We start from the raw sequence: 25,349 nt of genomic DNA on the forward strand, positions 1-25,349 counted from the left end.
TTTGTTTAAAACAAACAAGCAACCCCTTCCTCTCTCCCACCCCCATGTCTTCCATAGCTATTAGGAATCTCCTTCTAGGGGATTCTGATCAAATGAATCCACAGAGAAGTCTACTCAGCATGTTTATTGAAAAGGGTACTATGTGTCTGATTATTAGAGATTGTCTGGCTCTAGCATTTGAAGGTTTATATTCACTTCCAAACTGAAAATAACCATTTTGAAGGTATAAGCTTATATAGCAAGAAAATAGTAGAATCCATTCTCTTCAGATTTAGGCTTGTATAAGAGATTGAAAGGCTGATAAGAGAGTGAAAATACATCTAAATGAAAGCATTTATTGTAATGTTCATAAAAGATGGTGTTTTTATAATTTTATTAATATTTAAAATAATTCTTTAAAACCAGCTGTATTTGTAGTAATCCAAAAAATACAAACACTCTTATACATTGTTACTATCCTAGTTTTCATTTGTGATATTAATATACATATGTAAGAACTGTACTGCATTATTTTCCTTAGCATTCCATCAGAGTGAAAAATTTAAGTGCCTCATTTTCTAAAGCTAGGGGCAATTTTGCTTTTTCTTTGCTTGCTGTAATATTCTCTATGGGAAAAACCTGTATTACAAGCAATATTTTACCACTAAAATATTATCACTTTAAGCATTTCATAAATATCTAGAACAGAAATTTAAGTGTTTTTTTTTTTTTAACTTAAAAGTATATCCTCAAGAATTATCATTTGGACAAAAGCTTGGAAAAAAAGAAACGTCTTGTAAAGGAGCCAGATTTTCCCAAGTTGCTGAGTTGTAGCCTGACATAATGGGTACAGAGAAACCACCACTGAGGAGAAGCCACCTGGAGGGAGGTTTATTATCTAGCCCAGTGATGAAAGTGCTTGTGACATTCTGATGCCAGTGGAAGATGCTGCCCACACAGAGTGGGAGCTTTGAAGTCTTACTATTTCAGTCCTTCAAGTTCCCATGTGTCAGTTCTGAAAACAAAATGTAGAAGGGGAAAAAAAAGACAGCTGCGCCCGAGTCTCCGGGAATAGCCTGAGTGAGTAGCAAATGAACAGGCATACTGTAGGACATATTGATTCAGTTTGTAATTTTCCCACTGCTTGTTAAAAAACAGAATGCACTTAGATCTTTCTTGTCTGCAGAGCATAATATGACATTGATCTTTTCATAAAAAAAGTATTTGTTAGGAGAATATCTGTTCACTTGCGCTTTTACATGAGCAATTGTTGCTTTCAACTAAGGGTTTTAATGACGATACATGCTTAACTATATTAAATAGAACTGGGAGGAAAAGAAAAAGGCGAATAGCAATTTGCTGTTGACAAATCTGAAGGATCATTTAATGAAAATGCAAACCTGACAGAGATCAATTGCTAACTGTTCCTGGTAAATTTAGCTGTGTTTGATAAGGGCGACAGGCTGTTACTACTCCACTGACTCTAAGTTTCTTGTCAGTAGGAAACTCCCTCCGGAGAGTCCTTAATTCCTTTTCATTGTTTTACTCTGGTAAACGAAAAGATGGATGAAAGACATGGAATAAAAGTAAACAGAACACTCACATAGAAAATAAATAAATAGTGTATAAGAAATAACCTTTTCTTCCACAGAGGAGAACTAGAAATGTGAACTGGAGCTTCAGAGGGCAAAGATCGTTGGCACAGTATTCTGGACGTGTGAGATAAGACTTCTGCTCATTATTGAAGGGGTCATTAGGAAATGCAAGCACAAGGTGCAGAGAGAGCCCAGAGAGGGATGGAGATGAACTACTGAAGAAGTTACGGGGATGGGTGAAAAGTAGGGTCTGTCTGCAGAGGATGGGAAAACATCAGAAATGTTTGGAAGCCTTTCCCATACACTCTTCGAGCACATCAATCCCAAATGATTCTTTGTAATTATGTGGACTCTCTCTTGTTTTCTGTTCTTTTCCCTTTTGGAGAGAAAAAACTTTGCATGAGTCACCCCTATTTTGGCAGAAAACTCACTGTACAGTTCAGAGAACATTAGAGTATTGGATGGAATAAAACCTGCGCTTCTATTTGTGGTGCTACAGTTCTTCCCCCAAAGTAACTTTCACCAGAAGCAGGAACACTTCTGCTTTGCTATTTTCCACACACTGCACATTATCTAATGCAAGCCTCACCATTCTGGGACCTGTACACAATGGACGACATGTCATGATTCTTTGCTTTGCCAGTAAACTTCTCAATTTATTAAAAGATCTCAAATGAGATTTAATTCCATATATTAAATATTTTAAAAATAAATTCTTGGCTGCCCTTTTATAAAATTATCTACAAAACTTTGTATGCATCAGTAAGAAGGTTTAAAATTCACATTAAAGATTTAGAATTTAGAGTTTCAGGTGAAGCATCAGGAGGATCTGATGGCGGTGAGGTGTGTAAATCATATAATTTGAGACTCACTAAGATGCAAGTTTAAAGGCTATTGACTGATTCTGATAGAAAAAGTTTTAGATATTAAAAAATATTGTTATAATATATATGTTATATATTTTTTGTTTGTATGGGAGAGCAATTAAAGAGATATCTTGATAAAGGGAGCCCTTATGGAGTTAGGGAGAAACTTGTTGCTAGTGAAATTCCCAGGAATCCATAGGATGACTTCAGCTAAGACTCACAGCAATAGTGGAGAGGATGTCTGATGCTGCTTGTCATCATAGAACCTTCATGCAGTGACTGATGGAAGCAAATTCAGAGATCCACAGCTAGACACTGGAGGAAGCACCTGAGTACAGTAGATAAAAGGGAGGGGGATTGTATGAGCAGGGTGGGGGTGGAAGAGTGGGGAGTGGTCAAGATCATGATGAGAAAACCCAAAGGGACAGCCTGACCTGAGCTAGTGAGAGTTCATGAACTCTGGACTGACAGCTGGGGAACGTGAATGTGGGTGACAGTTGTGTGGTCTGTTTGTGGGCTCCTGACAGTGGGACCAGGATTTATCCCTGGTGCATGAAGCCAATTCCCTGTGGTGGAATACCTTGCTTAGCCTTGATGCAGGGGGGAGGTGCTTGGGGCTGCCTCAACTTGGTGATGTACCAGACTTTGTTGACTACCCATGGGAGGAGGCCTTGCCCTCTCTGAGGTGGAGATGGGGATGGGGGAAGGAGGGGACACTGGGAGGAAAGGAGGGAGTGGGGATTGTGGATTGTATGTAAAATGAAAAAAATAAACAGAAATACTGTTATAGTTTATGTTATATATATTTGTATGTTATATATGTTATATCACGATAATGAACTGCTAATTTTTATCATTGTGAGAAAATATCTGATACAAGCATCCTAAAGGAGGGGAAATGTATTTTAACGCACAGCTTTCAGAAGTCTCAAAGGAACACAGGACTGCAGGAATATGTGACTGAGGGAGCTGCTCATCTCATAGCAGTCAGAAAGCAGAGATTGTGTGTGGGGGGGTGCTGTCAGATATAACGATAGACAGACTATTGATGGTGCTGCCCCCTAAGATCACTTCCTGCAAGTAGGCCCCACTTCATTAGCTTCCATCATCTTCCACTATCCTGTTGATGTAACCAACCGTCTTATTAAATAAGAAACACAGAAACAATGTAAAAGAGAAAGCCAAGAGGTCAGAGCTCAGAGCTAAAAATCTCACCCTTCCTCCTGCTGTGTCCCAGCTTCCCGAAAGAGAGCTATTTCCTTGTGTGTCAGTCGTTTCAAAGTCATTCTGCCTTCTCATTGGTTGTAAACCCAAACATGTGACTGCCTCATCACTGTCTGTATGTACAGCCCTCTAGGTCTTAAAGGTGTATGTCTCCAATGCTGGCTGTATCCCTGAACACACAGAGATCTATGGGATTAAAGGCGTGTGCCACCACCGCCATGCTCTTTCTATGGCTCTAATAGCTCTGACCACCGGGCAACTTTATTTATTAACATACAATCAAAATCACATTTCAGTACAATTAGAATACTACCACACTATCCCATCAAATTCATGTATTGATGGCATCAGATTCCTTATTACCTAATAATTTCCCAAAGCTCCAATTCTGAGCACTGCTAAAATGGAAAACAAAACACCAGCACTTGAGACTTTGGAAATATTTCAGATCCAAACAATATGCCATGTGTTTTAAATCTGTGTTAAAAAACAAACAAACAAACAAAAAACCCTGAGACTTTTTCAATCTGAAATTTGTCTTTTAAGAATATGAAATATATGATCTTTTGTGTATTTTAAATGAAGTGATATCCTCTAAATGATGTTAAAAATCTCAATCACACATGCACGCATGCAGGCACGCATGCACGTACGCACGCACACACTGATTTGTAATTTCTCAGGTGGGGAGAAGAAAAGAAAAAAAAACAATAAAGCTTCAAATATCCTGGTGGTGAAGTAAAAATTAAGTTCTAAACTAAAAGCCAAGTAGGACTTTTTTGTTTTTGCTTTATTTGTAGTATACAATTTAAATCCACACAAAAGTAGAAGACATGTCCTAAAGACTTAATATGCACATCTATAAATACAAAATTTGGTTGATCTGTTTTATTATAGCCAATCTAGATGATTAGTGGATAACATATATGTATGGTCTGATATAGTTTTTGATGAATAAGTGTTAGACTGGGTAAGATTAAACATGGTGAGCATATATAACTTTTCTCTTAATTAAATGTCTTCACATAAATTAACTTTTGTGAATTACCCATACAGACTTGACAACCCTACCAATTGTATAGACTGTTGAATCTGAAAAAGATTCAGCATGATTGGGATAATAGATCATCACATCTGTGATGATCCTGTTGGTGTTTGTAAGGTTTGCCTCTTCTTTTTAAAATCATTACAATTAATTATTACTGTTTTAGGATCACACACTAATGAGCAAAGTGAGTCCACATGATTTTGTTAATTTATCATATTCCCTATATCTCTATTTAATTTGATCTATTTCCCCTACTATTTCTACATTTATTCTTGACAGAATGTTTGTACATCCACAAACTATCTTTCTGAAACCCTATCCTTAATGAAATGGAATGTGAACGTAATGAATTTGGGGAATAGTTGGGTTTTAAGGATGGAGGCACTGTGAATGAGATTAGTGTCCAATGAAACCCTAATACAGTAGTTCTCAAGCTTCCTAATGCTGCAACCCTTTAATACAGCTTCTCATGTTGTGGTGACCCCCTCCCATAAATTTATTTTCATTGCTACTTTATAACTGTAATTTTGTTACCGTTATGAATTGATATGCAAATATTTTTGGAGATAGATGTTTACCAAGGGGGTAGTGACCCACAAATTGAGAACCACTGTCCTAATAGTTTCTGCAAATCAAAAACAAGGTGAGAAAAAAAGCTTCTGATGAAGAAGCAAGTGTGGCCTTTCTGCACACAGACCCTTGATTCCATACTTCCTAGACAAAAAAGCAATCAGAAATAAGTTATGTTCTTCAGTCTATGACACATGGTTTCAAAAGCCCAAGTAGACAAAGTCTCTGGATTCATGTTACATTTACCAAGACCCCACATGACCTCAAAGGAAATGAGAGGACAGGAAAATTACTGGAACCAAGACACCAAAACACAAGACATCAACCAGACTTGTTCAAAGGTTCAATGACTGATAAATCACATGTAGTCTTGTCCAATTTGGTCTAATAAGGCATGATATCTTTGGGGTTAGATGTTCACATCCTCTGGTAGCTGAACTCAGACTCACTTTGTTAAATTTCAGTTTAGGCAGTGTATCTTCCTTCTCTCACAGTCAGCACTAAAATATTTTTAAAGAAAAAAATGCAATTCATATGGGTATAATTATTTTGTTCCAGGAAATGAGAGTTCCCTTATGATATTATAGTTTTCAATAAACTTAAAAGATTTTATGTTGGTTTTGTTCTCTTTTTTCCCCTTATGTGTGTAGATGATGTCACCTCAGTTAGTTAGGAGTATGGATTTAGATTATGAAGTCATATGAATAAAATAAAATGCTTATTGCTATTATTTACTATCCTATCATTTATTATATATTAATTATTATTTGGATTTAATGAGATGAAGTATCTTCCATGTTGCTCAATTTGGCCTTGAACTCACTATATTACTGCTCTGACCATGAGCTTGTAATGCTTCTGCTCAGCCCCTTAATTGCTAGAATTATGGACTTGCCCCAATGCACCCAGATGAAATTCTTGTTATTCACACTTAGTTATTATCATGAAAGATAGAGACATCTAGGCAGTGGTACCAGGTCCTGGGCTCATTGCATGAGTTAGCTGTCTGAAACCTGGGACTTATGCAGGGACACTTGGCTCAATCTGGGAGTCGGGGACTGGACCTGCCTGGACGGAGTCTATCAGGTCGATCCCAGTCCTTGGGGGAGACCTTGATCTGGAGGAGGTAGGAATGGGGGATGGGCTGGGGGAAGGGGAGGGGGCAGAAAGGGAGAGAACAAGGGAATCTGTGGCTATTATGTAGAACTGAATAGTATTGTAATATATATATATATATATACATATATATATTATATATATATATAGCCAGGAGGTGGGCACACCTTTAATCCCAGCACTTGGGAGGCAGAGCCAGGTGGATCTCTGTGAGTTCGAGCCAGCCTGGCGACAAGTGAGTTCCAGAGAGGCACAAAACTACACAGAGAAACCCTATCTCGAAAAACCAATATATATATAATATATATATATATATATATATATATATAGTTTTTCAAAAGTCAACACCGATTGTAATTCATATGAACTCTTGCTACTAATTAATATCAATGATGTGGTGATGACAGAGTTCCAAGTCTGTAGCCCTTGTCTTTATTGTGAGTCTTCCTCAGTGTCCATTAGCTGGGTAGCTTGGTGGGAGGCAGTGCTAACAGAGCCAAACTATGCACCTTCTTGATAATTGTGTATCTCTCATATTGTTTCTCATGCATTATTTGGCTATTTTCTAGCCCTTTTTTCTTGACCGGACTTCTTTATATTTTCCATCCCTAAAGTAAGACCACATTTACTGTATCTGTTCTTTAAGGAATCTTACAGTAATCATAGAGACATTATAGTTATACAGGCAAATGATTTTAAAAATCAAAATGGGCTAAGAAACTCACAGTTTTTCCAATAACTGAAGGAATGTTCATTGGTTTTCATTGTATCAGAAAATGAAAAATTAGTGCAAATTTAAGCCAATATCTTTCTGAGATGATTGGGCATTCTGAGTCATTAGAAAAGCATTAGGTATTTAATATTTTGTCTTATCTGAATTCTATAAAAGTTTAATCAGAAAATCACATAAACATCATTATTGTAATATTTTAACATAAAATGAAATATTAGGATGGAAAGGTTTTTCTAATTCAAGAAATTAACATCTATTCAAGTTAAAAAATTGCCGGGCGTTGGTGGCGCACGCCTTTAATCCCAGCACTCGGGAGGCAGAGGCAGGCGGATCTCTGTGAGTTCGAGGCCAGCCTGGGCTACCAAGTGAGTTCCAGGAAAGGCGCAAAGCTACACAGAGAAACACTGTCTCAAAAACAAAAACAAAAACAAAAAAAAAAAAAAAAAAAAAAAAAAAAATTATTTTTTTTATTCTTTGAGATATCACTTCCCTTTCCTTTTTTCAAACAGTCCCATACCCTTCTCCTTAATTTCTTGCAAAGTCATAGTCTCCTTTTTCATTAATTGATACTGCATACATAAATGTATTTTTAACATAACCTGGTCAATTTGTATACTGTTAGTTGTATACATAGTTTCAAGGTAGACCATTTGTTTGGATAATCAATTGGTGTGCTCTTCCCTGGGAAAGACTATTTCCCCCACTTTCCGCATTCCTTTTTTTCCTGTAGGTTTCCTAGTCCTTCCTCTGTAGACTTTTGAATATTTACTGTTGTCCTTTGTTCAACTCAAGTTGAGGCAGTCATGTTGGTGAGATATTACGACTTTAGCTTCTGACATTACCAGGAGACACAATCTCACAACAAACTCCCTGATCCTATGGCTCTCATAGTCTCTCAGCCTCCTCTTTTGAAATGATGCCTGAACGGTAGCTGTGGGAGTTGTTTTGTAGATATGTCCCTTGGAATGGTCTCTATAACTCTGCATTTTAATTGATTGTGGTTTTTCTGTAATGTTCTCTGTCTGTTGAGACAAGAAGTTTCCTTGATGAGGGAAAAAGACTACACTTATGTATAGGACATTGTAAGGACAGATATTTAGAATGTAGTATGGGATTTTGCTAGGTAAGGAAAGTGGAAAGTAGGCTCTCCTACATGACACTACTAATCCTGGATAGTTGGTAAAGTTTCCAGTACCAGACATGATTTCTGGCTGAGTAGGTCTTAAGTACAATTAGAGAGTTATTGGTTAACTGCCAAAGTATTTGCCACTACAAACCTTAGGGTGCAATGTTATGGTTAATAAGTGTCATATAAGGGTAGGACTTTTGATTGCTTCCCTCATTTGCATGCTTCCATGGAACCTTCTGGTACTATGAAACCTAGTCCTCAGGAAGCTTTTCAGTAACTTCTACATCAGGATCTCTGGTCCCTCTCTCTGAAGTGTATGATGTCTTCTTCAAAAGGGATTTAGTTTCTCCCTTTGAGGGTACATCAAGAGTAAAAGCAGTCATCTTTACTTTTCCTGGAGTCTCTTAGACAACAATGAAAAACAACTTAAAAGGTGGCTTTCATAATTGGCATTGGGATTTTTGTTGGATGGTGTTTGGCACTTTGAATCAGCATTGTCAGCCCAGATGAGAAAAATTCATTTAAACTATATGCATGTATTTACACACAGACTTACATGTATTATGGTTTTCTTATGTAGATCACTAATAGCATGATTACTTACAATATTTTCAGACATCATCCCTGCTATTTTACCATCATTCCTTTTTCTGTATCCATCTCCATCTCCTTCCCTACCTTGTCCATTTATATTTTTATTCATATATTCATGTTTAAGAAAATCTACCTAAGATACATACAATTCATTGTAATTGGTAAATACTACTTTATAACTTCTACACATATGTTGGGTTCATAAATTTTGCCAGTATAATGCATAAAATAGCTAAAAGTTAGATATATACAGTCTTAGAATTTCTTATAAGCTAACAATTATCTGAACTAAAGTAAAGGCAACTTCAGTATATAGTTATTGCTAATAACTTCCATGATGTTGCTTTCTTAAGGAAACAAATGACCAGAGGAAAGCAGAAACTGTCCCAATATCTTATAAATTTTGTATATTTTATCTTTTATTAAGCTCAATATCATTCAACAAACTCCCAAGAAATTAAAAATTGATAATTCCTTCTTGAATTTATGATCAGTTTTCCTGTAGTTCTCCTAAAAGAGTTAAAAATTATACTACCCTACATTTTATAGAGCCCTTTTTACTAAGTGTGAATAACATGGTTGGAAAAGTGCGAGGTAGAAAAATGAGCTTTTTGACAAGGAGAGGTTATTAAATATGTGAACAAGTTCCCTAAAGGAGCTGGGAAAACTGGAGGACTTTAGAAAAAAAAAAAAAGGAAATATCCTCCTATCTGTGTTACAGGTGATCGTGTGGGCGAGATTATAACTAAAGGCAAAATGATGGATCTGATGAATACAAATGGAATTTTCTAGCCCTGTGGGTTAAAGATTTATTTTGTAGGATATGATAAAAATCACATTTAAAAGTCATACCTCATTATTAAATCCAACTGGAGAAGAAATTTGGTGTTTAAATATTTTTGAACAAGAAAAATGAGAGGAAATGATTGTCTACTTCATGTTAATTCAGCCGGTCTCCATGGTATACAAAACAAAAGAGTTTTATATTCCAGTAACATCTGTGAAGTGCTGTGGGAAACTTTTCAATGTGACATGTAGCTGAAAGAGAAATGGCTACAGAATTCCTTTTTGGTGAGAACTCATCTGGGTTTAGTAAAACACACAAATGGCCTTTTCTGTTTGTAGAAAGTTAGCATACAGAATGGTCCCTGGTTATCCAAGGATGAGACAAGTATGAAGAAATTTGTGGATAAGCTGCAGTGAGCAAAAGGGGAGGGAGTGCCTTAGCAGAAGAAAGGAGGCTTGGAGCCACCTACATGGCCGTCTGAGCAAGGCTAAGGGAAATTCTCCACGTTCTCTACAAGGTCATATGGAGCCATGTGAAGAGCTATCCAAGGGAGCAGTCAGCCCATTGGTCATCAGTTCTGGAAAGAAGGATAGCAGAATCATGCTAACTGTTCATTTAAGTGAGCGACTGCTAGAAAGCCAGGTTTTTGGCTACTGGCATTCAGATCAAGTTTGGGGTCTATTGTAAGTAAACAAGTGAAGCCACGAGCTCACTGTGGTTATTTCTCCCGTTTAAGGCACTATAGGGAAAAGCTTGCTCTGGATGCTTGTGAAATATGAAGGAAAAGGGACATGTTGTGCCTGCTGAAGAGGAAAACAGACCACTCTTTTGTGACTTAGCTCCAGGCAGCATCAGATGCTGACAATAGTCTGCAGCCAAAAGTTGTCAGGAATACAAGTCCCACAAACCCAAGTAAATTAATCTCACCACCATACATAAGCCTTAGAAAGTTATCAAAGCCCCAATTTAATTACAGTCTCTTCCCTCAGCTTTTAAACATTTCACTCCAGTTAGACCTTCAACAGAGCATCCATTCACATTGATTCTGAACTTCTGACTTTCACTAAAAGGGAGATATTAAATGGGCATGGTTTTAGCTACTAGGTTTAAAGTGTCGTTTTGAAGTATCTCTTCCTTACTTATACAAGTACCAGTTAAATATTAAAGATAATATTGTAAAATAAAATTAGTATGTACCCTATCTCTAACTGCTCTTTAAAATCATATAGTCAGCTGGGCAGCAGTGGCAAATGCCTTTAATCCCAGCACTCTGAAGGCAGAGCCAGGTAGATCTCTGTGTGTTCGAGGCCAGTTTGGTCTACAGAGCAAGATCCAGGACAGGCACCAAAACTACATGGAGAAACCCTGTCTCAAAAAAAAAAATCATATAGTCAACAAATACCAAAAAAATTTACACACACCCCCAAACAGTGGTACTTCTAGTTACATTTGACATGTCACCAATAACTCCAAATACTGGGCTCAAAAATCTTATTTCTTCACAGCTGAGGAATAACACATATTTTAGACAATGTGTGTTTCAAAAGATTTGTTTGATCATGATCACTTACTAGTTGGTTAATATGTTATATTTGTCATCTCATCAGTGATATGAAGAATATTCATTGAGTTTTTAATTATTAAAGACTTGATAGTCCTGACAAATAGTTTTGTCAGTTTTCAAAAGTTTAATAAAAAAATACCTGTGATAATTAACTCATACAGAGAAAGAATATCCTTTAGTCAACATTTTATAGCTCCTAGTCCATAACTGATTTAGCCATGGATAAAACATGTGAATGAGAAAATTACACACCTTAAGCCAAGAATAAAACCAGAAGGGAGCCAAGCCTCTAAAACATCTTCCTCAGGGGAAAACCTACAATGATCCAATGAGCCTGCCTCTAGAAATTTCTACTACATCTCAGTGTGCTGCCTTGTTAACCATGCCTTTGAGCAGTCCCTAAGTCTTTTAAAGATGTTCAAGATCCTAGCTAGAGCTATACATGTCCTGTATCATAATTTCCAATATTTATTACATCATTTGTATTTCTGGAAATTAGGTGAAAAGTATATAACAATAACATCTATTCAGTAGTGGTATTGGGGTAACATTCTGTTAATATTGAAAATGTATTTGTAAAATATTAAATTAGTCAATTGATTAATTTTGTTATATACTTCATAGTGTGCAAAACAAAGGAATGTAATCTCACTCTTCCTTTGTAACACCCAAGATAGTAACTCCATCTAAGGTTGTGAGTATGATTCAGACTATGTCCATAACTGCAATATTATGGAAAGCAGGTAGGAGATTTGACAGTAAATATTCTTGCCATGTTACCATTACTGTTGGAATTTTACACTGTAAATGCATAAGAACAATATCTTCAATAATATCATCTCCATTTTTCAGCACTAATCAGTAGATTTTTGAACTATAAACTCTTTTAAAGCTGACACTGCATGGTTTATGAGAATATTCATCGTGAAGGAGGAGAAATGGGGGTGAACTGCTTGAAATGGATTTATTAATGCTTATCCACACTCCAGCTCAGTTTATGACCTACATCGAAAGTAGGGCATTACAATGATCAGGGAAAAGATATATAGTGTGCTTGGAAGAGCCTATTGGTATTGCACAAGAACGGTCCTTAAAGTCCATCCAGGAACACAGGATGGTCGTTCATAAAGAACTGCTTGACAGGTCCAGGAAACGTGTGATCTGAGTGCATGGACTTTGGTCAGGTGCCAATGGAGTGAGACAGTAGAGTGGTTCCTGGAGCCTCCCCACTTGTCTTCTTCACTGCATTCAGATCCAGCAGCGTAGGCACAATGGGATAGGCAAAAACTTTCAGATGAGGTCAGATTCCAGGCTCCATAGTGGAACAGGGATAGTTCTTAATTCTCTGAATGAGCAGCATTCAAAAGTCAGTTTGTCAGCAATCTCTTTCACTCTCATAGAAGTGAGTTATGTTGTTAGGAAAGTAATTCCACAAAGGCTTCTATAGGGAAGAACTGATTACTCTCTCTTTTGTTAGAGTTTCCCCCTCACCAGAATATATTACTTTTCATGGAAAATTAAAATTTAAAACATAAACCTCCCTCAAAATTAAATGAAATTGATCCCACTGTGACAATGTTGATAAAAATCATTGCCTACATAGAATGAATAAAACAAAAATTACACAAGTCTGGCAGTAAATAAGAAAAGTATAGATACAGTAAGATCCAACTAGGTTTTTGTTGTTTTTATAGCCCCTACTATAAATCTCTTTGAAATAATTCATCTCCATACATCATTGTGTTTTCCACTGCTCTCTCACAAAAATCAATGCACAGTTTGTTCTCTCATAATTCAGAAGGAATGGCAAACTCCTTTGGAATTGTAGAGAACTATCATACTCTTTATATTTCAATGACATTATAACCATTTATCCCATGGTATACAGCATCTTAGTTGTTTGTTCATTATATTAAATGTTACTCCTTGGTGTAACTTTAATTGGTACAAATGGTTTTGGTCTTATCCAAGCCATCAACCTACTTGATTAGGATTAGAGTATTTAAAGGAAGGAGACTGATAGGATGAGGGGGTGGATTATTGAACCTACTTTTAAAGAACAACTTGACAAATATAGGATAAATACCATATCTTCTTTAATTTTGCCAAATACAAACACTAGATATTATAAATAGATTAGATATTGTAACTGTAATTCTTGCTTAATAATTGTTTTGTTATATGTAATTTTACTATGTCAAAGTTAAAACCTTCCTTTTGGAAAAAAAAAAAAGGGTGGGGAGTGCTGTGTGGATGATTGATCGATACATAAAACGTTGATTGGCCAGTAACAAGGCAGGAAGTATAGGTGGGACAAAGAGAGAGGAGAAGTCTGGGAGGTGGAAGGCTGAGGAGAAAGATGCTGCCAGCTGCTGCAATGAGGAACAGGATGTAAAGCACCGGTAACCACAAGCCATGTGGCAAGATATAGATTAATAGAAATGGGTTAATTTAAGATAGAAGAACTAGATAACAAGAAGCCTGCCACAGCCATACAGTTTGTAAGCAATATAAGCATGTGAGTGATTATTTTATAAGTAGGCTGCAGGACTGCGGGAGCTTGGTAGGACCCAGAGAGAAACTCTCCAGCTACAGCAGACTAACGAGAATCCTCAAGTTTTGTCTGTGGATGTTACTCAGTTGGTAGACTGCTTGCCTAAAATGCATGAAGCCCTGGGTTCCAATCCCAGCACCATATAAACTGGGTATGGCAGTTCACAGTAGAGCCAAGGCTCTGGAGATGTACAGTAAAACAAAGTTCAGTGTCATCCTCAGCTACATAATGAGTTTTGGATCAGACTGAGCCATGAGACCTAACAACAACAATCCAAACAAGATACACATGTGACAAATTGTCCCGGAACCCTGCCTTCTGGATATCAGGTGGTCAGTGTTGTCTATAAACCTGAGAAACTGTGATCATTATAGGAAGGGCTAATAATATTGGACTCACTTCTATCCACTCATGGAGAAGCAAGAAGGGTAATGACACCCAATTGAGAGCACACTAGAGACATGTCATAGCAACCATCTTAAAGAATATAAAAGCTGGTAAGGGGGAGGGCCAGCTCCCTGGCCCACCACAGTGGCAGGAGCAAGGAGGAGAGGGCGTCTTTGCCTTGCCCTCACCACCACATTGCAGACAAGGGGCTGTGGCCTGCTTTCCCACTCAACACCCTCAGGGTACACCTGCTCTTCTGACTACTGCAGCCAATGCAGGCTCTCAGGCTTTTACGACCTCAGGGCCAGCTCTTTTCTTAGATAAGATTGTTTCATATTTTCTCAGATTTGTTGGATGTTTTGTGACAGGAATTTTTTAGATGCAACGTTTTCTCTGATTTATGTATCCATGTCCTCTATAGTATCTCCAATGCCTGAGATTCTGCCTTCCATCTCTTGCATTCTGTTGGCAAAGCTTGTGTCTGTAGTTCCTGTTCACATTCCTAAATTTTTCATTTCCAGAATTCCCTAGTTTGTGTTTTTCCTTGTTGCTTCTATTTTCCTCTTCTAGTATTGAGCAGTTTCATTCAAGTCCTTCAACTTTTTTTTCTGGATTTTTTTTTTTTTTTTTTTTTTTTAAGGATTCATTCTTTTCCTCCAATCGTTTGTTTGTATTTTCCTGGCTTCCTTTGGGGGATTGATTCATTTCTTCCAATTGTTTGTGTTTTCCTGGTTTCCTTTAAGGGGTTTATTTATTCCTTCTTTAAGGACCTCTATCATATTCATATAGTTTGTTTAAAAGTCTTATTCTTGAGCTTCATTTTTGTTGGAATAACAAGTGCCTTCTGTGGTAGGCTTGCTGGGCTGTGTTGGGAGCATATTGCCCTGGCTGTTGTATTCTTATGCTGGCATCTAGGCATCAGGGCTTGAAATGATTATGGTTCTATTGCTGGTTTCTGGCACTATATTTGTTGGGTGGTTGTTTCGTTCTTCATTTCTGTTTCCTCTCTGGATTTCCAGAGTGTATTGATTGTGTGTTACCTATTTTACTATCCTGATCAGCTGATTTGTTCACAGGGAATGGTTGCTGGTGTTTGATAATGAGTGAAGGGGAAGTTAGAGGGAGGTGGTCTGTTGTAGTGCTGGGAGTGACTCTGAAGATTGGGTCTAGGGGAAGAGAGGGATTGGAAAAGGTCTTTGATGGCTTATCCAGATGGGCTCTCTTCTGGCAGGCAGGTGTTGGGCCTATGGTTGAGCAGGGTGTGTCTGTCTGAGTTCACGTCAGGGACAGTGATGAGGGGCTAGGGGAGGCCCTGGGGGATGGTCTGTGAGATCCACAGGAGTTGTAGACAACGGAAGGGAGACTACAGCTGGTTTTGTTGCAGAATTAGGAACGATCCTGAGTATTTGGTCAGGGTTATCAGAGAGAGTGGAGGAGGTCTGCAGATAGCCTACCTGGTCCATTGAAAGCCAATAATTTACCTCTGCTGTAGATGAATTGCTAAATGGTCTTATTAATTAAAAAAAAACAAAAAAACAAAACAAAACTCGGAGCCAGAAATTGAGGTTAAAGCTTGAGGGAGATCAGAGGAATAGGGAAAGCCACAGCTAACCTCACCTCACCAATGCAGCAGCTTCCCAAAGTGAGCTACTTCCTGTCTGCCCACACCTATATGCCTTACTGTTCTGCCATCTGATTTGCTCTCTCTGTCCAGCTACATCACTTCTTCTTCCTGCTCAGCTCTGTCACTTCCTGTCTGTCTGTACAAACCTCCAGACCTCCATTGTTCATTAGTGTTAGAATTTAAGGTATGTGCCACCATGCCTGGCTCTGTTCCCAGTGTGGCCTTGAACTCACAGATACCCAGCTGGATACCTGCCTGCCAAGTGATAGGATTAAAAATGTGTGCTACCATTGCCTGACTTCTATATAGTCTTTTCCTTCTGATCCTCAGGTAAATTTTCTTGGGACACACCGTATATTAGGGGACACAATAGATCACCACCCTCCACACTCAAAACATATATCTATTTAAGGATGAAAAAGAATTTCATTTTTCCCCTGTTTCTTTTGTTAATAATACAACAAGAGATTTAGGTAATCCAAACAAAAGCCAGCATAGAAAAGTCAAAGACAAAAACAAATTTTCAAAATATTTTCTTCTAGCAGTTTCAGTATCTCATGTTTCACACTGAGGTCTTTGATCTATGTGGAGTTGATTTTTTTTTCAGAGTGACAGATTTCATTCTTCTATATGTTACCATCCAATATTCACAACAGCATTTGTTGAAGAGGCTATCCTGTTTTCCAGTGTATGTTTGTGGCAGGTTTGACAAGTTTCTTACTGGAAAGATACTTTGAAATGTAAAATACCTTTGCAATCCAACATAATATAGAGATATATCAGAGACTATTTTCAATGTTTCTAAAACAACAACAAAAACAAAATAAAACAAAACAAAAACAAAAACGGGTTTTAAGCTGAACTCTTCTTGCTTCCTGAGGCCCAAGAAATAATCATGATTGATGGTGCCATTCATGTCTCCAGTGACTGATCATTTCTTCCAACTGAGAATAAAGGTTCTTGGAAAGACTTGTATCATATACGAATCACTGATGAGGATGGCAAACTGAAATGATTGTGTAGAGGTTGGAATGTTTGTGTCCACAGACTATTTTTTAAACCCCTTAACATCCAATTTTTGCCTACCTCTATGTCTTAGATTACATCCTTGTGATTATCAGATGAAACCTTTGGAATTCATTCACTTCATAGACCACTAGCTTCCATCAACCAAAAGTCTAATACTATCTAAACATATCTGAGGCCAATAGATGAGATTAGCCCACCTACTAAATATTTCACCAAATGTATTTGAAAAGTGTCTTCATTAATGATTTTCTTGGTTTGATATGTGGGATGTCTTTCTGTATGCTGTGAATATGTGTGGCTCCCATTGGATAACCAACAAAGCTGTTTGGGCCTATGGTAGGAAAACTTACAGTCGGGTGGGAAATTCAAGCAGAGGTACAGAGAGAAGAATAGCAGAGTCAGGAGACACATCAGGCCACCACCGAAGAAGCAACAAGATGCCAGTAGACCAGTAATGCCACAGTCATGTGGCAACATATAGCTTAATAGAAATGAGTTAATTTAAGATGAAAGAGTTAGGTAACCAGAAGCTGAAGCCATAGGCCATACAATTTGCAATTAATATAAGCCTCAGAGGTGATTATTTTATAAGTGCCTGCGGGACCTCAGGGCCAGGTGGGACTGGAGAAATTTCTGGCTATAGTTTGACTTCTATAAAACTTTCTGAAACTGTTACCACTTTGGAATATAAAATTTGGGATAACCTGAATCTGTGTTCCTAGACCATGATCCCTAATGCTTGTCTCCAGAATAAACTATCTCACATCACCTTTGACATGAGAGCTGTGATTCTTGCATCACACCATGCTTCATTAGAAGCTGAGTATGTGGTGTCCAGAGGGCTTCAACCCTCCAATGCCCATAAGTCACAGTGAAAATACATAAGGAATGATAATGCAGACAGATGTACTTAGACATCTTGGAATAGCCCCAAATCAGAGATTCAACCAATAAAAACCTCAGGAATTTTTGGATCATCATTATTTGAGACAATTAATTTCTTTTGTGCCTTATTCAATTACTTTCTTCTGAAACTTATATCTGAACTCTTCTCGCTAATAAAGAATGTACAATATAAAGACATATTGTTCCTATTACAAAAATTTTACATGAATACATTATTCATAATTAATAAGTAGGTTTAATTATATACAAAGTTAAAAACACAGTGATTGATTTAAGGTTTACTAATTTATCATTGAATTACTAATGTAAAACACACTGCAACCATTAAAGTACTTTACAACTATTTGAATTATAGTAAAAAAAATTTTTAAATGTTTCTATTCAGTAGCATGGTAAACTGAATTTGTAAAATCATAGCCAAGAATTATTTGTATTGTGGGTAAAATTTGTCTTGGAACTTGTAATGCAGACCTTGGACATTTATTTCTTGCAAATGTATTCTTTGCAAGCTCTCTCTACAAGCAATTGTTCGCTTGAATTGAATAGTAAGTCAATTTATCTTCAAAATGCATTTATTTCCTCACCTATAACTTCAAAATTCTACAAGGAGCTTTTGAAAAATAACAAAGAATAAACATCTGATATAAAAAAAATTTATCTGAGGGAATCCTGAAAAGAACTTTACAGAGGAAAAAATAGAAGTAAAATCGTATTCCATCACCAGAATTGTTCGGTGGATTACCAATCACAACTGAATTTGGTAGAGGGGATATCATGAGCTATGTATGATGCCAGAGCTCTGGGTCATAATCTTAAAGCAGCAGCATAGAAAGCCAGGAATTATTATAGGAATATGAGATGGAAAATACGCCCGTCATGGGGGATTCTGACTGACCTGCTCTGTATCTGAAAAGCATGAATTCAAGAACAATTAACAACTGTTTGCATCATTTCTCCCCTAAACTGTAGACCTACAGTTTTCTGGGATCTTGTTTGGATCCCCATTTATAAGGAAATATCATATAATAAGCCTTTAGTGCACACCCATTAACTCCTGATATCACTTTATATTTTCATCAAAAGCATCTCTGAGTTTATTATATAATCTCATTTATTATTTAAAAAAGAAAGGAAACAAAAACAAAATTAAAAAAAAACAATGAAAAATTCTAGATCATTTAGCAGTCATTTGAGATTTAACGAGAGAGCTACCAAAATGGTATCATAAATGGCTATAGCTAAGGTAATTCATTGTTACTCTCTCCTGAAAAGCTCATACAAACACTTGGTTATTATTATTATTGAGTACCTCAATTTCTCCTAACCCTTATACTGAATGTCTATGTTAAAATGCTTTTTTAATATAATTATATGGTGCATTTCTTTAATCCTGTGATGCTGGTGGCCCATGAAGGAGGTATTTGTTAACTAGGTCTCATACTTCCTAAATATTTGGTTCTTTCCTTTTTAGGCTTGGTACTTTACCCAGTAACATAAAGTTAAAGAATTATTTATGCACGTGTAATTTAAGTATCTTTGATCATGTATATAATTTAATGATTTATGTAATATGTGCCAAACTCTTGAAATTTTAGTGAGTGTGATCTAAAATGTGTGCAAAGTTAAAAAAAAAAAAGAAACACTATTCATTGAAGGAGAAATAAATAAAGATTCAAGAGTTCTTAGCATATAAAATTAAACTGTTAAGTGTTTTTGGCAGATAAACTCACCAATCTTCAGATCTCTATTTGTTTTCTGTAAATCACCTTGAGGTGGATTCCTATGTAAATATCAAATTCCATAAAATTGAGAAGTATGTTGTGTAACATTAAATGCAAAATTTTAAATAGGGCATTTCTAATGCAATGTCTTCAGATTTTAACTAGAAAAAGAATGAGGATGAAATGGCAGTTTGTGGAACATAAATCTTAGTGACTTTTTTTCCCTTCTAGACCAAAGCAAAAACAAGTATTTCTTGAGGTTGAGGGGAACACTTGAGCACCTGACACCATTCCATTAGGTCTTAGGCTTTATCTCTAGCTAAACTCTTAGACCTTAGCAATGTGAATCTGTTTTGTATTGCTATAACTATGATACTTACTCTTTTTGCTTTGATTACTAGTCTGTTTTCAAAATTTCCTTTTAATCTTGTGAAGATGTCATGAAAATTTTCATATGCTCTCTAGGATCATCTCACTTATAAATATTTTAAGAATTTGTTTGTTATCATTGGAAACATCACCTTTCTAATTATTAGTACAAAAGACAAATATTTGATGTTTCTCTATCATTAGCATGTATCTAAAATAGAAATTATATGATGTATTTTCTTTTCCTTTTTAAATACCACTTCATGTTAAGCATCATGAGAATATATTTTCAAGGCAGGTGGGATACTTGATCATGTTAGAAAGGTATTAGTCTTAAAAACCAGGTTTAGACCAAAAGATCCTCCAAATTCCTGAAGAACCAGTATTTTATTACAGCAGAGCATTTTTTTCTTGGCATGGGGCCTATGCCAACTGTTCTGTGTGAGTTTTGTTCTGTAGTAAAAGAGTAACAGGACATGGAAAAAAACAAGTTTGTTTTCCCTTCTGGGATGGATTAAGAGAAGAAAACAGATGGAAGGTAAGTGACTAAAACATTTTTTTTCTGTTCTCCCACCTCTTGAGTCTGTGTTAGATAGATGAACTGAGAGGAAAGGTGTTCTGGTTCTGTCAATATAGCACTATTGAGTACCAGGATGTGATAGTGTCACTGACAGTCTTCCAAATGACATCTGTGTCAGACATGTCATGACAACTGTCACAGAGTCCAGAGTTCATGAGCAGGGGACAGCCAGGTAAGGTTTGCAAACATGTGCCTTTTGTATAAATGACATTTTCTTGGAACAAAGCCACAGCTCTTATATGAATGGTAGAGATAGAGATATGTTCTTCTATGAGCTAGCTCACGTTCTACAAGAAAAAAAAAAGCCTGTTTTCTGTTTTCTTCATGCTGAGCTTTAACCTCATACACTCCATTTTAAAAAAAAAGCATCTAACTAGGTATAGTGGTGCATGCCTTTATCCACAGCACTTAGGAAGCAGAAGCAGGTAGATTTCTGTGAATTAGAGGCCAGTCTGATCTACATAGGGATTCCTAGTCCACCTAGGGCTACATTTTGAGACATAGTTTCATAGAAAGGTAAAATAAAATAAAAATGAAAATATGAAACATTTGACTCCATTTTGCATTCATATAGTGAACCAAGATGACTCTGGACCCTGATGAGCATATACGTAACACAATTTATTTGGTACCTTCCACAAGGCTCTGACAAAAAAAATACCTTGTTCCTAAAAGTAGTAAGTATGCCACTGTATGCATTTTCTAAAGGAATATGGAATCATAACACGGGCATACCAAAATTATATCAGACAAACCAGGACCAAGAACTTTCCAGACACAACTGAGCAAGCACAGCATCCTTATATGGACACCATAAAGGTGAGGCCCTCTAACAGTACTGTGCCTGCACTTGGTACTTTTTGCATCTGACAGCTTGGTGTGTACCTCATGGAACCAATGAATAGAGAACTCCACCTTGCCTGGAGTGTCCTCACTACTTAGTCTCCAACACTGATGTGGCCTACTCAACCCACAATCAACTGGCAGTGTTTGGGTAAGGTCCATACCTTTGTTTGTCTGTGTAGACCCCATTCATCTATACGGGCTCTTGGTCTTCTGCCTTACTTCGGCAGCACAATTGCATACTGACATTGAACTTAATTGTGACCCCGAATCTCAAACTGTTGACAAATGTTGCTATTCATTTCCCACAGACTATCTTTGCCTCCTACCCACTTTCACCCTTCATCTAGCAAGGCCCCTTTACAATTCCCTGAACTTTGTTGCAGCCCTTTTTACTGTTTGTAGCCATTTTAGAACCTATACAGATATAGATGCATATAAAGAGGTGGTAAATATGTTTACTGTGTGACGTATAATGTGTGATTTCAGAGTGAATTGCAGTAGTTAAAATTGTAATAAAATACTCTTTGTTTACCCTGGCTATCTGATCAACAAAATCAAGAAAGACCACCTGGCAAATTACAGGCAACAAAAATCATTGTAGTTGGTGAATTTATAGTTGTTCAATAAATCTTGATATTTCTGACATGGCACACTCACAAACATAACCTCTTGTGTGTGGCTGCTTTCAAGCTTCAGGGTCAACTATTTCCTTATTACAATGAAAATTGTATGTCCCCTAAGTCTAAATATTTACTTGTAACATGGCACAAGTGGAGAAAAATGCGTTGGTCATGAGAACATTTAGAGAGAAATCATGAGTTGCACCATCATATAAAGTATTTCACAAAAGGACGTAGTAGTACTTCTGGTGACTGACTGTGCTTCACAAACACAACTATGAAAGGGATCCTATCAGTTCCTAGGGACAATTATGCTTATTTTTCTCAATGTCTTTATACTGCTAGTTTAAGGAATGAGCAAGACAATATTTACATGATGTAAGTTGGCAAGTGCAAACAATCAGGTCATTTGTTTTATGTATTTCCAGACAGGTCATTTTAAAAACTTCAAAGCATACCACTGCTCAGCAAACTGACATGTCAGAACTGACCTCCAGCCTTTCATGTCGTATAGTCTCTAATGCAACCACCCCAAACAGCTAAGAGAAACACTAGGAAGAATGGAAGAAATCTGAATGACTGCATATTTTTATTAAAATTATAAGAATTACCCAGGCTTTATTCACACAGTTTAGTTTTTATCCCTAAAATTGTTTATTAGCATGTTTAAACACATTTTTTAAGTAGTAACAGAAGGAGTTTCTAAACATGAAAGAGTTATCAGTAGCTCTACCCTATAACCAATATTTGAACTGAATGGACAGCGTTATGGCCAGTCTTCATTTACTGAAAACCATCCACTTATTGGTGCCATGACATTATAACTATAGCTTTGCCGGAGAATGAGTCCCTATAGCAATCAAGTATAAAAAAGTATCTTCCTGCCGGGCGGGGGTGGTGCATGCCTTTAATCCTAGCACTCGGGAGGCAGAGCCAGGAGGATCTCTGTGAGTTCGAGGCCAGCTTGGACTACCAAGTGAGTTCCAGGAAAGGCGCAAAGCTACACAGAGAAACCCTGTCTCGAAACCCCCCCCCAAAAAAAAAGTATCTTCCATCATAATTGGAAAGTGACTTACACTGGAGTGTGACTGAGTAAAGAGTTGATTAAAAATACACAGAGTTGGATTTTTAAAAAAATAAAAATAAAAACACTCTTTTACATACTACAACGAAATAATTGGTGTTTTGGCTTTTAAAATTCTTACTTGATCCTGAGAATGACAGCCCCAAAAGGTCCCCCCTCACATCACTGGATGCAGCCTTTCTTGGAGAGGGAAGATTCCAGGGGTGAAACTCAGAAGACTTAGGCCTCCACATATTTAGAGTGGGTGAGAACAAGGAAGGAAATAGGAGGTTGGAGTGGAACGGGGACAGAGGGGGGGAGCAAGGAAAGAGATACTGGGATAAATGAAGACATCATGGGAATAGGAAGAAGCAGGGTGCTGGGGAAGTTTCCAGAAATCCACAAGGATGACCCCACCTTGGACTATTAGCAATGGTTGAGAGGGTGCCTGAGCTGGCCTACTCTGGTAACTCAATTAGTGAATACCCTAACTGTCATCATAGAGCCTTCATCCAGTTACTGATGTTGAGATCATGATGGGAAAATGAGCACAAACAACCAGCCACACTAGTGGAAACCCATGAACTGCAGACCAATAGCAGTAGAGCCCCCATAGGACTGGACTAGGTCCTCTGGATACACAAGACAGTTGTTTAGCTTGAACTGTTTGCTCCCCCCTCCCCCAGGCAGGGGGAATTGGGATCCATCCCTAGTGCATGAGCTGGCTTTTTGGAACCCAGTGCCAAGGGTGTGACACCTTGCACATCTTGGTGCAGTGGGGAGGGCCTTGGATCTGCCTCAGCTATGTGTGTGCCAGGCTCTGCTAATTCCCCATGGGTGACCTTGACTTGGGGAACATGAGAATGGGGAGGTTGGGGGGGGGGAATCTGTGGTTGGTATGTAAAGTGAATAGAAAATTTTTTAATAATAATAATAATAAAAAAACAAAGACAACATTGTTCAGAGCATAGTAATCATTGTACCTGTCACCTTCATGCAGGTATGGAAGTCTAATGAAAGCTTCCATGACAAAAATGAATGTTAGCTTTCCTAAGACTTCAATTAGGCTATTCGCTTTTTCTTCCCAATTCTGTCTATTGATTTTCAAAATTTCTGACAGTTTCTCCCACTTGCGACTTACATTTTCCACATAGGGATGAAAGGGCAAGGATCTCCCTATCTTGGATGAACTTCAAGACACTTTTGATATCTTTTAACAATGTCAGTACTGATCACAAAGATCCAATATATTTAAGCAGCTGATGACATCATCTGGAACCCTGTATTTTGCCATTCATTTATAACAAGCACTCTGTACCTCTTTCTCTGGAGCTGCCAAATCATCATTTCAGAAAGCTCAGTGGTATAAATTTCTTCAAAACGAGGGCTCATGATTTTTGTGACTTCCCCTTCCCTATAGAACTTAAACAACAGCATTGAGAAATCTGGCTGGCTATTTATCCAACTCTATAATTCTTTTGTATCATCTGTTCTTAGCCTATTTATGTCTAGAACATCTGTCAATGGGTTGCTAGGAAGTGTCTGCTAGATGTTTGTATTTTCACCAGATTAGTTTCAGAGACTACTTAAAATTAATCCAGAAAGGAAAACACATTTTAATTTTTAAATGAAGCAATGTAGTTAAAAGTCATTGACTTATTTATGATGTAGTCATTTCTGTTACCTTGTGATGGGAATTCTGAGCAAAAGCAAATCATTAAGATTTCTTTTCTTGGTGTTCTTGTCGGCAACTCTCGTTCTTACAATCTTTCCACCTCCTCATCCACAGAGTTCCCTGATTCCTGAGGGGAGGGATTTGATGAAGACATGCCATTTAGGACTGAGTATTATAAAATCTCACTCTCTGTACTTTTTCTGCTGCGGGTCTCTGTATTTGTTCCCATTTATTTAAGGAGAAAATGTCTCTGATGATGGCTGAACAAGACACTTATCTATGAATATAACAGAACGTCATTAGGAGTAATTTCTTGTTATAGTCATTAGGCAGGATGGTAGTATTTGTTTTGCCCCTAGCTTCCTGGCGTATCTAGTCTCAGGAATTTGGCCATTGAAACAATATTGGGGATGGATTCTATCTCATGGATTAGGTCTTAAACCCGTTAGATATTGGTTGGTTACTCCCATAAGCTTAGTACTACTATTGCACTAATGTGTCTTGCAGGCAGGGCACCATTGTAATCAAGGGATATTTAGTTGGGTTGTTGTTTTACTTTTGTCCTTCTGTAGCATGCAGACTACTTTTTAGTGCCTTGAATCACTGAGGGTCAATAGAGTTTTCCTATGTTGAATGAGTGGTGTAGATTTATTTTCCGGCAATTGGGTCTTGCTGCCACTTTGTGGAGAGTAACCCAGAGCCCTGTCCATAGCCTGAGTTGTTTATGGATTCCTAAAGAGCCCCTTTGCCAAACAACTTGATTAGATGAA

The 25,349-nt window shown here is 37.4% G+C and overlaps 1 pseudogene; it reads right to left on the minus strand.

Moving 5' to 3' along the window:
• LOC114701919 overlaps window positions 1–24,437 on the minus strand; it is a 177,678-nt pseudogene extending 153,241 nt beyond the window's left edge.
• Window positions 24,438–25,349: the final 912 nt, after the last annotated feature.

Source organism: Peromyscus leucopus, chromosome 12 (assembly GCF_004664715.2).
Source record: "Peromyscus leucopus breed LL Stock chromosome 12, UCI_PerLeu_2.1, whole genome shotgun sequence".
NCBI lineage: Eukaryota > Metazoa > Chordata > Mammalia > Rodentia > Cricetidae > Peromyscus > Peromyscus leucopus.